General features: G+C 34.0%; 1 protein-coding gene across 3 annotated transcripts in view; it reads right to left on the bottom strand.

Annotated features, from left to right (window-relative positions):
* Nucleotides 1-14,146, bottom strand: part of sfl (N-deacetylase and N-sulfotransferase sfl) — a 376,849-nt gene that overhangs the window by 283,651 nt on the left and 79,052 nt on the right. For 2 of the 3 annotated variants that reach the window (XM_073986437.1, XM_073986436.1), the window contains exon 2: nt 930-981. The exons of the other annotated variant lie outside the window; for it this stretch is intronic. The gene's annotated coding sequence lies outside the window, so the exon portion shown is untranslated. The remainder of the gene's footprint in view (nt 1-929; nt 982-14,146) is intronic. 3 annotated transcript variants of the gene reach the window in all.

Raw genomic sequence — 14,146 nt, 5'->3', positions numbered from 1 at the left:
CACGATTGAATTCATTAAACCAGTTTTTCATAGTGCTATCGGATGGCCCTTCATCGCCATAAAAAGATTCAATTTGATCGATGCACTCTTGCCGTGATTGTCCAAAAAATGATCGGACGAAAATGTTCACAAGTAAATTCCATTCCATTCCATCCTAAGCACCTTAGGATAAAATCTGTCAATCTTTCCAAAAAAAATTCAAATGGCGCCTGGAACTTTTCTAGTTTCCCTGTACATTTTTTTTAATTGTATTGACGAATATCCCTATGTTAATAAAGACATTCTGAGCTTTAAATTGATCCCGATCAACCTGTGTATAACATTGCAATATAAGGAGGCGGTACAGTCAATCCATTGTCCTAATTTGAACAAGTCAAAGTCAATCTTGTAGAGAATTTTCATAGCTACAACATTTCTTTAGTCGCATTTCGATAGGACTTGCGTTTTCCAAGCAAATCGTGAAAACGTAAAAAACCCTTAAAATGTAAACTTGAATCGCGATTTATTAAAAATGCGCTCCGGCGATTCTGAAACTAGAATGTCTCATGTTCTTATCTATGAGAAAAATCAATCTCATAGATAAGAACATGAGACATTCTAGTTTCAGAATCAGCAAAAACTTCCCAGGTATAAGCACCTTCCATTTAAATTTGGTTCAAGAGCACCGTGTTGTTCACTTTTACATATTTTTCGGGTGTAACAAAACCAGTTTAACATTCGTTTTTTTCGAATCAAATGAAATGATTTGCTTTAGAGTTCACAAGTGCAATTTGTTTAATTAAATATTACACATACAAACATATACATATGTACATACATATATGCAAATATTTCAACAAAAGCCTACATATTTGGAGTTTATCAATAATCCCCTCAACAATTTTATAGTATATAAAATGCAATGTAGAGATTATTTACTAAAATCTTACCATTTCAATAAAATATTCATAATGGGAATGCTTCAGATTAGCTTTCGATAAACTGCAAAAAAAAAGATAAAGAGTTAGATAATAAAAATCGTTTAAAAGTTATTGAAAAGTTGTTGATCGCATGTAAGAACAGAAAAAAAACAAATGACCATTATATAAAATTTTACATAGAACGGCATCGAAAATAACCTATTGTAAGTTTTAGCATAAATGATAATTAAAAAGTTCATAATAATTATGTGATATTAAAATGTGGAAGTAGTAGAAATGGCGATATATTCGAACATATAACCTCCACCAAAAATTATGTTGAAATCTGATTTCAAGCGGTTATTTGGGGCTATATCAAATTCTCTGCCGGAGTACTCCGCCAACGAAAACTGATTACCAAATTTCCGCAATTCCGGTTGGATAATTTTGCTAAAACCATCAAAATTCCCAAAATCGCAAGGTACTATTCTATGCAGGAATGGAATAATTCGGCCTGCAAACTTAAAAATACCAAAAGTCGGCAGGTAACGTTCAGTGGGGGCTATATCAAAATGCGGATTTGTAACAACAGTTCTCTGAAGAAATGTTTATGTACCACCAACAAAGACTAAATACCAAATCAAAACCTGGACCCATACCTATAATTCTCGACACTAAACCAATTTTTTACTTACTTACTAGTTAGCCCTCTGCAGAGCATTTGTCCTTTAAGCCGAACTACGCACCGCCAACGAATATTGGCCCGTAGATCTTTTGCTTTAACAACCTCTGCCTTATCTGCTTCCGCAAGTACTCAGGCTTCGGAACCATACATTTGTACGGGTAGTGTCACATTTGTTTTACGAGTTGTAGCTTTGTTTTTGAACTGCTTACTTAATCCAAGTACCATTTGTTGGCCAATACTCCTTCTTACTTCACAACTGATGTTGTGTGTTGTTTTTAACGTGGTCCCAAGGTAGACAAAGCAAGACCCACTTAAGCAGATTCTTCTTCGCCCTTCCTAAAGGTATAAGTTTCTTCTTCTACTGATCGTCCCATGATGTCTATATCATCAGCCTAAACATGTAACTTGTGGCTATTGGTGTAAATTGTGCAATTTCTTTAAACGTTCGCCTCTCGTATAGCATTTCCCAGCAGAATGTTGAAGATTTCACACAAAAGTTTGTCTCCTTGTCTGAACCCTCTTTTAGTACTGAACTGTTCGGTGAGGTTATTTCCTATTTTAACTGAGGACCGGGTATCAGTTAAAGTCATCTTACAAAGTCGGATTAGCTTTGCAGCGATACTAAATTTATACATGACTTAGAATACCTTTGAACGTAAGGGGCTGTCGAAGACTACTCTATAATCGACAAAAGAACGATAACTGTCGATCTGCACCTCTTTGGTCTATTCCAGGATTTACCGCAGAGTAAATATAGGGTCAGTGATGGATTTGTTAGGTCTGTAGGCGCATTGGTATGGCCCAATTATTTCGTTGACCATACGCTTAAGTCGTTCACACAATATTCCCGACACTATCTTATAAGCAATAAGGAGCAGAATTATGTCCCTATAATTATAGCACACAGTCTTATCTCCTTTCTTGTGGACGGGACACAGGATGCTCAAGTTACAATCGTCGGGTACGCGTTCTTCCTGCCATATGGTGCTAACTAGCTGATGATACACCTTAGTAGCGTGTCGTCTCCGGTTGTGAACAGCTTGGCTGGTAAGACATCGGCTCCAACCTCCTTTTATTATTCTTTAGCCAGTTTATTGCTGTCTTTACCTCATCTTGGCCGGGCGGTATACATTCAATACTAGTATTGGACACCATCATTTTGGAAAAATGCTATTTCCATATCCTGAATACACTATGGGCAACAGTTACCAAATTACCTTTCTTGTCTCTACAGGGGGTGTGCCTGTACTAAAGACATCAGTCTGATGTTTCATTCTTTGGTATAATTTCCGAACTGCAATTTGGCTCTTGTACTCTCGATTCTTTCACACTCCCGCTTTTCCATTTCTTTTTGCTGCGGAAACGACTTTTCTCCTCTCTTCTTTTCTCCCGTTACTGATATCCAAATATAGATTTTGCGACTGTTTGCATGGAGTGGCAATACTTTGCCACAGTAACGATCGTACATCCAACACGCTCGATGAATGTCTTTCCAGCTATCACAACGTAATTAATTTGATTTCTTGTTCTTTGGTCTTGAGACATAAGGACACCTATGACTGTCGAGATGCTTAAATGTGGAAACTGAATTTACCGACTGTTTGGCCAAAGATATTCTCCTTTCCCATTTTCGCAATAAAATCGGCTAGAATAATTTTAATGTCATGGTCAGGACAACGGTCATATGTTTCTTCTAAGCGCTCGTATAATATATCTTTGGTCTGTTCGTCCTTGTCTTTGGTGGAGCATAAGCGTAAATAAAGCTATTGTTGAGTAATGTAGATTTTATCGAAATGGTAGCAAGTCCTTAATTCACTAGGGTGAAGCTGGAGACCAGATGTTTTAATCTCCGACCAACTAGAAATCCGCAACCAAACGCATGGTTTCGTTGCTTAATATCTTCCATCCCCTACGTAGGGTATAACGGTCAAAAAATTTTTGAACTAGTATCCGATGTTATGATATAATGACCCCAACAAATTTTAAAAGTTTTTTAAAAATATCCCAATATGTTTGGTGGCTGTAGTATTTTTAAGATTTTTTGGACCCAAATCTCAAGCGAACATAGTCATAAGAATTACCAGTTAATCCTTTCCAATGCACTATAGGTAATTTGCCCTGTTTTTGAGACAAAAATTAATAACAGCGGAATTAAAGGATTTTTTAACTTTTTAAATTATTTATGTGTAAAAGTGAGATAAAACACAATTTTTTACAGATAAATTCGGATATAAGGAACAACGGTTATAAGCAACTACGCATATAACGAACAAAGCTATTTTTTCCCATGCAATTTTCATTAGTTGTGTTTTATGTCGTCTCAATACGACGAGATTTTGAAAGGTGTTAAAAAGAATACCAAAACAATTAAATGTTTGAAAAGAGAAAATGCTACTCTCAGAGAAAAAGTTAACAAGTTAGAATCCACGGTTACCTTTTTGAATGACGTTCGTGTTCAAAAAGACTGCGTTATTAATGGTATAACAGCTGATGAAAATGCAATGGCTATTGATGTTGTTGTTGCAGTGGCCAACAAAATTGGATCTGAAATAAACAAAGATGATGTAGAGGATGCATATTTTATGAGAAAAAGAAATCAAACAAGCAACAAAAAAACTGTTGTTGTGAAATTTGTTAGTAACAATAGCAAGTCGAAGTTTATGCAGCAGAAAAACAAACTAAAGGAAAGCCCTGAAACAAAAGACATTTATATAAATGATTTTGTGACTAAAGACACCATGGATGTTTTTAATCATGCCAAGTCTCTAAAATCTGTTGGCTATCAGTTTGTTTATGATTTAGATTTTTATAATTCATATACATCTAATAAATTTAATAATGCCATTAGTATACTTAATATTAACGTTAGAAGTGTGTCTTCAATAGAAAAATTTAACAAATTTAAAAATGAGGTTTCCAAATTTAATAAATTGCCTGATATAATAGCTATTCAAGAGACTTGGTTCAGCAGCCAATTGTTAAATCTGTACAATATAAATGGTTATAAAGCCATTAACTGTGTGAGATCAGATGGTTATGGTGGCACTTCGATTTTTATAAATGCATCTTTCAGATACAAAATTTTGATGTGTAAGAGTGAGGATAATGTGGAGATTGTTGCTGTGGAGTTGCCAGACATTCGTTTAAACAATGAGAATCTAATAATCACCTCATTTTATCGATCCCCAAAGTGCAAAGTAGAACATTTTTTGATGAAAATTGAATTGGTGGCGAATCTTTTTGATGGATGCTTTCCTTTGATGGTTGGAGACACGAATATTGATTTGTTGAGTAGGTCAAAACAGCGCAGAAGATTAGTAGATCTGTTTAAGGGGGGTTCAATATGCATTCTTGTCACAGTCAAGTTACTAGACCAATTTCAAGAAAGTGTATAGACTGGGTTTTCAGTAACCACAACAACAGAGTTTCGGTGCACAGTATAGAGAATTGCTTATCTGATCACAATATGTTGAGCTGCTTGGTTGATGTTGACCTCGTCTATCAAAGTGCAAGTGATGGCTCCATCGAAAGTATAAAAGTTGTTAACTATGAGAAATATGGCAATTTTTTGGATGCTAATTTAAGTTCATTAATGACCATAAATGATGCAAATGTATTATGCAAGCAATTTGTTGAAGTATTGAAATCTGCTGTGAATCAGAGTGCAGAAACTAGATTGGTGACAAAGCGACAAAGTATAACACCATGGTCAACTAATAAGCTAACTTCTTTAGTAGAATATAAAAAGAAATTGCTTCACTTGAGAAGGAAAAACCGCGATGATTCTAATATTAATATTAGACTGAAAAGAATCAGCAAAATAATAAGAATTTGTAATGAACTGTTGAGAGATGACTATTATAAAGATAGTATTGTTTCGTGCAATGGAGACTCGAGAAAAATTTGGCAATTTCTAAATAATGAGTTGGGAAGGAAAAATGCGCATTTGGAGGAGATTATCGATAACGATGGGAATACAGTGGTTAACGATCTTGACAAAGCCAATAAATTGAACTCGTACTTTATACATTCAGTTGAAGAATTGAGGAATAATATACCACGATATTTTGGCGATGACATAAATGTATTTGGAACATTAGTCAGAACACCTTGTGTTTTTTGTCTGAATGAGGTTAGCAAGGACCAAATATTAAAGGAGTTAAATGCGTTGGATCAGAGAAAAGTTGTGGTGCTGATAGTATAAAGCCGAAAATGTTGCTATCAAGGAAAGTTATTGTAGCAGACATACTGGTTAAAATTTTCAACAACATGATAATGAGAAGTGAATATCCGGATGTGTTGAAGATACACAAAATAATACCAGTGCCAAAGAAATCAAAACATGATAATATACAGGATTTTAGACCTGTGGCAGTCTTGTCGGTGCTGGACAAAGTATTTGAAAAAATAATTTCGGAACAAATTACAAAGTTCGTTGAGCGTAATAACCACCGGAACTGATGAAGCCATTTTTAATATCATGGATTATGTCTGCAATGGAATAGATAATGGTTTCAAGGGTGTTGCCGGAGTGTTTTTTGATTTTTCGAAGGCCTTCGATCTTGTAGATCACAGTATCCTTATTAAAAAATTGCATTGGGTTTGACCATAACACCTTAACGTTTTTTGAGAACTTCCTAAGCCATAGATTTCAATTTGTTAAAGTTGGTAAAGAAGAAAGTAGTTATCTTCCTGTTAAGCATGGTGTTCCCCAAGGAAGTGCTTGGGCCCATTACTTTTAAGCTTTACATCAATGACATGAAGAATATTCCCTTTTTTGGCAAGCTGGTAATGTACGCGGATGATGTCTGTCTGTTTTACCGATACAAGGATGAAAAAGTTCTCCAAACGGAAATTGAATATGATTCTGCCATACTGGGAGAGTATGCCAGATTAAACAACTTAGTTTTGAATTCATCAAAAACTAAATTCATACGATTTAAGCCCAATTTAGTCGGAGAGCTTATGCAGGTTCACATAAATGGAGTTCTAGTTACAGAGTCTAAGTCGGTACGATATTTGGGGCTAAATATGAATAACAATTTGTCATGGAACACACACATTGATAAGCTGACATCAAAAATTGCATCTGCTTCGGGAATACTTCGTAAATATAAAAGGCTTTTAAGTACAGAGAGTAAATTAATGATTTACCATGCGCTGATACACTCTCATTTAACATATTTGCCGGGAGTTTATGCATGGAAGAATACTAGAGCATTAAAGTATTTACAGCGAGCCCAGAACAAAGCTTTGAAACTTGTTTTCAATTTAGCAAGAAGATATCCTACAGTAAGGCTTTATAAAGACAAAATAAAAACTATATTGCCTGTGCGAGGTTTATATATGCAACACATATTGAGTTATGTTTTTAAATCATTTGGAGGTCATGGATCAATCGTCTTCGACAGTAACTTTAGTAGAACTTCTAGAAATACTCGCCAAGGTGACCTGTTGCATGCCACTAGATGTCGTTTTGAAGTTACGAAACAGAAAATTGGTTTTGCTGGGCCAAATAAATATAATAAATTACCACTGGAATTACGAAACATTAAGAATATTTTATCTTTTAAAAACAAACTAAAAACATATTTACTAAACAACATTGAAACACTTCTAACGTAGATTTTCACTGTTAAATTTTAAACTATTATTTAATATGTGTAATTGATAGTTGTCATTTTTTTTTTTTTTTTTGATTGCCCCTACGAAGCCTTTAGGCGCTGGGGCCTAGAAATTCAATAAAGAAAAAACTGAAATATGGAAAAAAAATTGCCAATCTATTCCATTTTACACATATTTATATTTGGTTTATTTTTCCGCGGTTTTAAATACATTGAAATATGCCTTACAATATATATTTTTTTAGTTCTTCTTCGAAATTCTTACTTTGACTGGAATTTAAACCGCGATAATGACGCTATTTTGAAAAATATCATTCATATTAATAAGTTTTGACATGTTCTTTTTTCAATTCCAACTAAAAAATTATTATTATTAAAAGTCGCAAAATCGACTTTTTGCCTCAAAAACTGGGCAAATTACCTATGTACAGTGCAATGGCAAGAACAAAGGCACTAACTTTAACAAGCGAATCTAAAACTGACAACTATACAATTTCCTTCATTAGAAACAGCACACATAACATGTTGTTAGCAACGAACACAACAACAATGTTTGATTCGTTGAAACTGTTTTAAAATTTTGAAGAAGAATTATAAAATAGACAAACTACTACTGTTAAGCACTAATTAAAAAATCCTCTTTACATGCATATGTACCTACATACATATGTATGTATGTTTGTATGCCACTGATTGGACATCTATTGTCTAACTTGTGGTAGGTTCTGTTGTCATGCAACCCATGTTCTAACTAACTTTGGTGTTTGAAGTTGCTTCTTCTACATGAGAATGTTGGCGTGTTTAGTTGGTTGGCTGGCTCCAAGAAGAATGACGGAGAGGGCACACAAAGAACAAAAACTTTTTGCAAGAGAAGAAGACGAAGACAAATAAAACTAATGTTTTGAAACAAATAATTTTTTCTTTTCAAAAATTCAAAACTAACCCAAAAATTTTTAAAACAAGTACAAAACCAAACTTTTCTATACTTTTTGGCAGCAGCAAACATTAAAGCAACATGAATTGCCGGCATTGAAGTTGGGAGTAGAAGCTGAAGAGTTGATTCACTGGAATGTTCGAAATGAATAAAAAGATAAAAGTATTGTTTTATAAGTTGAAGAGTACAAATTCTGGTTCAAGGAGACTTACCGAATAGATACCGAATGAATGATAACAATGCAACTTTTGTGGCAAAGTAAAGAGTTGGAGTGTCATAATTCCCATTTATATTCTGCGACAGTAAAAGATAACTAAACAATTGTTTCGATGAACTCAATGTGAGAGGTCCTGTACTAGGTATACGGAGAGCAAATGGTTTATCAACCTCATAGAGAGCTGAGAAAATAACTTTACAACCATAAGTTCATTGGAGTGCTTGTGGTCACGCAACTTTATTATCCTTTTGGCAAATGCATAAATTGCAAGCTAACAACAATTATAAACAACCAAGAAATCAACAATAACAACAACAGTAACAACAAAAATTGAAAACCAAGAACCGCAACCCAACTACAAGCAACAGCCATTAGCATTGTATAAGAAGAAAGGACTAGCATTCCAAAGTAAGGAAGGAGTCCATGCTAAGACTTCAGGCAATGTAAAGAACATGTCTTGGTCTATGACTGACATATTGAGTGCTTTACACAACACAAACACAATCAATAAGACACGACTACTATAGACAAATCGACCAACCGACAGGCAATAGTCAAAGTATGGAAAAGGGGAAGCTATCCTTCCATAAGCATTTTGTATCCTTAACAACCAAGCAAAAACAAATTTTGAGGTATAACAACCTGCCATGTAATGGTATTATTATTTCATCTAGGACAACACTACAATGCACAGTGTCACAGATTTGTAACTTTTCGGTCAAAGTAAAAAAATATTAAAAAATATTCCGGAGGGTCCACATGACACCCAGGTCCACATAATTTGAGCTTAATCCGGATGTCACGTGGACACCACTCATAATAAAAATATAAACAAATAACAAATCCCATTCAAATGTTTCATACTCAATAAATAATATTCAATAAATACATTTTGTGAAAACGAACCATTGCACTGTTTAACTTATAACCTCCTACCGTGTTATCGTGAGAATAATCAAAACCTCTGTAGCGCAGCAACAGTGGTGGCGTGAAACAATGATTTCCTTAAAGTTCACTGACTTCGACCGCAATTGTTTTATGATTATTTGTTAAGAAGGCATCAATCACTCCGATTTGTGGCCGAAAACGTACAAAATTAACAAGAATTCCCCAAAGAATACCAAACAAAGAATGTAGAAGCAGAGAAGCATTTTCATGCCAGCGACTAAAGAGATAGAGGGAGGAGCTTCGATGTACATACATACAAACAATAAAATGTACAACAAACACAAAATGGTTGAAATTAGCGAAAAGGAAATGGAAACAATTAATTTAAGGTTCTATTGTATGCATATGGTAATATTCAAGAAAGTTTTACAATCGTTTATGTTGACATCAAGGGCAATCGGCAAAGAAAGTAACTGATACCTTTGCAAAAGCCGAAAGGAAATCTGCTAAAGTGAGTCTGGCGGTAAACGGCGAGAAAACCAAGTTGATGGTGTCGACGCGCAATGCGTCCGTAGAGATCGGACCAACTGTTGACGTTGGTTCCTATAATTTTGAGGTAGTAAACGACTTCGTATACCTCGGCACCGTCGTAAACACAACAAACAAAAATAACGCTTTACAAAACACTGATACTACCAGTGCTGATGTATGCTTCCGAAGCCTGGGTACTTCCGCAAACAGACAAGGCAGTTCTTGGTGTGTTTGAGAGAAAATTTCTTCGAAATATCTATGGACCAATATGCGTTGAGGGTGAATATCGACGTCGTATGAACCACGAGCTGTATCTGCTATACAACGACATCAGTATAAATAAACGTATCGAGATTCAACGATTGCGTTGGGTAGGCCATATCATAAGAATGAGCGAAAAGGCCTATAAAAACGTGCCACATGGCGGTGCACCCAGAATTGGCAGGCCTAAGCTTAGATGGAGCAAACAAGTGGATGAAGAGATGAAGAGGCGCGGTATTATGAAAGCAAACCAACAAGCAGAGAAATTATGAGATCTTTTCTTAGGTAGGCTTATGGAACAAATGTTGACGTTTGCCATTTAATAAATCGTGAACTGTAAATATATTTTATACATTCCAACTTTCATTAAAATCGGGTATATATAGAGTGTTTTGTACATCAAATACATGAAATCGGACGAAAATATATATGGGAGCTGTATCCAAATCTGAACCGATTTCAATATAATTTGGCAAATTTATGTCTAAACCCAATTCCGTCACACATTCCAAATTTCATTGGAATTGGACATACATATCGTGTTTAATGCATAAAATACATGAAATCGGCCGACAATATATATATGGGAGCTATATCCTAATCTGAACCGATTTCAATATAATTTGGCAAATTTATTTCTAGACCAAATTCCTTCACACATCCAAAATTTAGAGACATTATCTATTACCATTCTATAGATATTTGCATAATTTTTTTTGGAGGTACCTCCGATACTGATGCTATATCTCCGGATCATCGAGGAATTTCAGAAATTTGTATAGCCTATGTTACTTTCAGGCCATGTAGTGATATACTCTGAAATTTCAGAAAGATCGGTTCAACGGTTTTTGAGTCCATAAACTTCAAACAAACAAACGTACACATATTTTTCTACAAACGTACAAATATTTTTTACAAATATTTTTCTAGTTGATGAATATATTTCTGTTGATTGAAGTGTTTTAGCCACGATCTCATAAACTTACACATGGGAAGATTTTGCGGATTCTGGAACTACAATGTTCATAGATGAGATAAAATAAAAATCGTTGGAGTGCCTTTTAAATAAATCTCGATTCAATGTTCACATTTTTACGTTTTTTTGCTTGGAAACCGCAAGTCCTATCGAAATGGGATTAGAGAAAATATTATAGCTGTGAAAATTCTCTACAAGATTGATCTTTATGATATTTTCGTAGGTTTTACAATTTTTGAGATATAGAAGTTCAAATTGGGACAATGCACTGACTGTATTGCTACCCTATAAAACAATGTCGTGTACAGTGCGCCTTAACTAACTTTAAATAAAAACAGCGTACACCTGGGAAGTTGAGATGAGAAAATTCCAAAAACAAGAATTTGCGGTCAAAGTTCACATTTTTTAGGTTTATTTTATGTTTTCGAGATTTGCTTGGAAACCGCAAGACTACCTAAATGGGACTAAAGAAAATGTTGTAGTTGTCAAAATTCTGTAGAGAATTGACTGTTATGATTTGTTCCTAGGTTTTACCTATATTGAGATATAGAAGAGATATTTTCATTTCAAATTTTCATAGAACAAGAATCCAGCACCTGTAGTGGAATTCTGTAACTCATTTTTTGGGTTACCGACAAAAATGGGTAACATTAAAACGCAAAATTATAAGTGAAAAGTATCAATAAAAGTTGACAGCAGTGTTGTTATCGGTAGAACTTAGCAACAGCTTTATTGTGGTTGTTAAGTTACCGGAAAATGTCGTTAATTACCAAAACTAAAAGCAAAATTCACATTTTTAGGTTTGGCGATATTGCTTGGAAACCGCTAGTCCTATCGAAATAGGACTAAAAAAATTTTGTAGCTGTGAAAATGCTCTTGAGGATTGACCGTTATAATTGGTTCATAGGTTTTACCATTTTTGAGATAGATAGATGTTCAGGTCACATTGTTAGATTTTTTGTTAGGTTTGCACGAATTGCTTGAAAACAATAAGTCTTATCGAAGTGGGACTGGAGAAAATCTTATAGCTATGAAAATTCTCTACAAGATTGCCTTTCGTTTTTTTTCCTAGGTTTTACCATTTTTGAAATATATAAGTTTAAGTTGGGAAATTGCAGTCATGACATTGTTTTATAAGCAGACGATACTGTCAGTGAATTGTCCTAATTTGAACTTCTATATCCCAAAAATGGTAAGACCTACGAAAATATTATAAAGGGCAATCTTGTAAATAATTTTCACAGCAACAAAAATTTTTGATGAATTAGCTCGTCTAGAAAGAGCAAAAATAACAAAAACAATTAAACCAAACTCTATTTCAATTCCCTGAAGATGATTGGAGATTCCAATCGAAATATTGAATAATAAAAACAAAATTGAAATAAACAACTAGTTTTATTTAAAAAAAAAAAGCCTGTAGCCGAACGATACCTAAAACACAAACTTTCAAGCAAGGCAAACAATATTCACTTCAAAAAAACAATAAATATATTTTTGAAATAATTTCCAACAATAAGTTTTTGTCTTTTGTTGTTGCTGTAATATGGAAGTTATAAACCCAATCATTATAATTTTGGTCTCACATTTTTCTACGCGTTGTCTAGATCACAGATGGTCTATCGGAAATTATGACGTAGCTGACATACATTTCTGACGTATATTACACATTTACGAAATCGAGTGAATTTCAAATGTCAATTCCTTTGTGTATACGTCAAATGAAATCTCATCTTAAATCCATTTGATTTTATTTGACGTTTAAGCAATGGACTTGACGGTTGAAATCGAGTGGATTTCGTAAATGTAAGGCTAACTTCCGAAACGTCAGTTGCTTTGTATTAGTGCATGAAACGAGGGGTTCTTAGATCGAGTTCCATACTAGAGTAATTTTATGAAATTGTAGTAGTGGGCAAGAATTCGATCTAGGAATCCCTAGTTTCATGCACGAATACAAAGCAACTGACGTTTCGGAAGTCAGGCTAAACTTAAAAATACATAAAGTATTGGCAATTTTCGGAATATATTGTCGATGGCATCTTAATTGCGTAATCCACTTTATTGTTCTATTACTTCAGTTATTTTAAAAATTAAAATATTATTAAAAAATATGCTTTAATTTTCAAAAAAAAAAAAAAACGGTACGGAGGCTCTTCAATAACAAAGACAGGCTTGCAGAATTAATATTAAGTGAAAAAAAAATGATGGTAACATACATTTTTTGGTGTTTATGACGTTTACTATTTTTTATACGGGTATATGACGTTTTCGACCCCAGCAAAAATACTCATTACAAATCGACCTACTTTCTGGCTGTTTTAACAAGGACATGTCATAGGAAATTAGTACTTATTTTTTGGCCAATAAAAATTAGATAAATAAGCAGTCTCTGGTTACTACAAGTTGTAACTACTTAATTAACAACCTATTTATCTACTTTTTGGTGGCCAAAAATAAGTACTGATTTCCTATAACATTCCCTTGTTTCCTATAACATTCCTTGTTTGTTGGGACGTTTACAACTTTCCAACCGTCGAAAACCTAAAAAGACATCATACAGACCATCTGTCTAGATTCTGTACGTATTTTTAATTTATTTTTTTAGAGATTTTTATGGAATCTGAGTAAGAAATAAAAGACTTCTTTGTTATTTTTTTTTTTTTTATTTTCCGAGAAAATAAAAATAAATTTAGCAAATATTCAGCTTCTACGGATAGATATCAAATGTGGTTAACGATTCGTATATACATTTTCTTATTACAACACAAAGGGAATTTTTTATTTAAAAGGGAATAAAAACCCCCATAACTTTTGGCGCAGCATCCAATTTTGTGAACGCGAACAGATTTGAAACCAGAATTTTTTCCTCAACCCAAGTACCAAAAATCGTGGATGTGCTCGCAAATCAATTTTTTATTTTTTTTCAATGGAATTGTAACGGAAATTTGAAATTTACCATATACACATGTTATTACAAAACTTTTATAATTTGTTGCAGGAAAAACAAGCAAATAAGAAAACAGCAGTTGGTTTTGCCGACAGAAACCCGCCTATCACTTTCGAAAATATGTAATTCATCAACATTTGACATTTAGTAGATTGGGAAAGATGTTGTCAATTACACAGTGTGTAGT

The sequence above is a fragment of the Musca autumnalis genome, unplaced genomic scaffold (genome assembly GCF_047663935.1).
Source record: "Musca autumnalis isolate F117 unplaced genomic scaffold, ASM4766393v1 scaffold_4, whole genome shotgun sequence".
Taxonomy (NCBI): domain Eukaryota; kingdom Metazoa; phylum Arthropoda; class Insecta; order Diptera; family Muscidae; genus Musca; species Musca autumnalis.
The sequence above is the reverse complement of the archived record's forward strand: the minus strand, read 5'-3'. Positions and strand labels throughout refer to the sequence as shown.